Below are 2,561 nucleotides of genomic sequence, written 5' to 3'. Positions count from 1 at the left end.
TCCCTTAGGGAAACACAAGAAAACATTAATAAACAAGTAGAAGCCTTCAGAGAGGAATCGCAAAAATCCCTGGAAGAATTCCAGGAAAACAAAATCAAACAATTGAAGGAATTAAAAATGGAAATAGAAGCAATCAAGAAAGAACACATAGAAACAACCCTGGATATAGAAAACCAAAAGAAGAGACAAGGAGCTGTAGATACATGCCTCACCAACAGAATTCAAGAGATGGAAGAGAGAATCCCAGGAGCAGAAGATTCCATAGAAATCATTGACACAACTGTCAAAGATAATGTAAAGCAGAAAAAGCTACTGGTCCAAAACATACAGGAAATCCAGGACTCAGTGAGAAGATCAAACCTAAGGATAATAGGTATAGAAGAGAGTGAAGACTCCCAGCTCAAAGGACCAGTAAATATCTTCAACAAAATCATAGAAGAAAACTTCCCTAACCTAAAAAAAGAGATACCCATAGGCCTACAAGATGCCTACAGAACTCCAAATAGATTGGACCAGAAAAGAAACACCTCCCGTCACATAATAGTCAAAACACCAAATGCACAAAATAAAGAAAGAATATTAAAAGCAGTAAGGTAAAAAGGTCAAGTAACATATAAAGGCAGACCTATCAGAATCACACCAGACTTCTCACCAGAAACTATGAAGGCCAGAAGATCCTGGACTGATGTCATACAGACCCTAAGAGAACACAAATGCCAGCCCAGGTAACTGTATCCTGCAAAACTCTCAATTAACATAGATGGAGAAACCAAGATATTCCATGACAAAACCAAATTTACACAATATCTTTCTACAAATCCAGCACTACAAAGGATAATAAATGGTAAAGCCCAACATAAGGAGGCAAGCTATACCCTAGAAGAAGCAAGAAACTAATCGTCTTGGCAACAAAACAAAGAGAAAGAAAGCACACAAACATAACCTCACATCCAAATATGAATAAAACGGGAAGCAATAATCACTATTCCTTAATATCTCTCAAGATCAATGGGCTCAACTCCCCAATAAAAAGACATAGATTAACAAACTGGATACGCAATGAGGACCCTGCATTCTGCTGCCTACAGGAAACACACCTCAGAGACAAAGACAGACACTACCTCAAAGTGAAAGGCTGGAAAACAACTTTCCAAGCAAATGGTCAGAAGAAGCAAGCTGGAGTAGCCATTCTAATATCAAATAAAATCAATTTCCAACTAAAAGTCATCAAAAAAGATAAGGAAGGACACTTCATATTCATCAAAGGAAAAATCCACCAAGATGAACTCTCAATCCTAAATATCTATGCCCCAAATACAAGGGCACCTACATATGTAAAAGAAACCTTACTAAAGCTCAAAACACACATTGGACCTCACACAATAATAGTGGGAGACTTCAACACCCCACTCTCTTCAATGGACAGATCATGGAAACAGAAATTAAACAGAGATGTAGACAGACTAAGAGAAGTCATGAGCCAAATGGACCTAACGGATATTTATAGAACATTCTTTCCTAAAGCAAAAGGATATACGTTCTTCTCAGCTCCTCGTGGTACTTTCTCCAAAATTGACCATATAATTGGTCAAAAAACGGGCCTCAACAGGTACAGAAAGATAGAAATAATCCCATGCGTAATCAGACCACCACGGCCTAAAACTGGTCTTCAATAACAATCAAAGAAGAATGTCCACATATACTTGGAAATTGAACAATGCTCTACTCAATGATAACCTGGTCAAGGAAGAAATAAAGAAAGAAATTAAAAACTTTTTAGAATTTAATGAAAATGAAGGTACAACATACCCAAACTTATGGGACACAATGAAAGCTGTGCTAAGAGGAAAACTCATAGCACTGAGTGCCTGCAGAAAGAAACAGGAAAGAGCATATGTCAGCAGCTTGACAGCACACCTAAAAGCTCTAGAACAAAAAGAAGCAAATACACCCAGGAGGAGTAGAAGGCAGGAAATAATCAAACTCAGAGCTGAAATCAACCAAGTAGAAACAAAAAGGACCATAGAAAGAATCAACAGAACCAAAAGTTGGTTCTTTGAGAAAATCAACAAGATAGATAAACCCTTAGCCAGACTAACGAGAGGACACAGAGAGTGCGTCCAAATTAACAAAATCAGAAATGAAAAGGGAGACATAACAACAGATTCAGAGGAAATTCAAAAAATCATCAGATCTTACTATAAAAACCTATATTCAACAAAACTTTAAAATCTTCAGGAAATGGACAATTTCCTAGACAGATACCAGGTACCGAAGTTAAACCAGGAACAGATAAACCAGTTAAACAACCCCATAACTCCTAAGGAAATAGAAGCACTCATTAAAGGTCTCCCAACCAAAAAGAGCCCAGGTCCAGACAGGTTTAGTGCAGAATTCTATCAAACCTTCATAGAAGACCTCATACCAATATTATCCAAACTATTCCACAAAATTGAAACAGATGGATCACTACCGAATACCTTCTACGAAGCCACAATTACTCTTATACCTAAACCACACAAAGACACAACAAAGAAAGAGAACTTCAGACCAATTTCCCT

Source organism: Rattus norvegicus, chromosome 16 (assembly GCF_036323735.1).
Source record: "Rattus norvegicus strain BN/NHsdMcwi chromosome 16, GRCr8, whole genome shotgun sequence".
In the NCBI taxonomy this organism is placed as follows: domain Eukaryota; kingdom Metazoa; phylum Chordata; class Mammalia; order Rodentia; family Muridae; genus Rattus; species Rattus norvegicus.
This window is presented reverse-complemented; position numbering follows the sequence as displayed.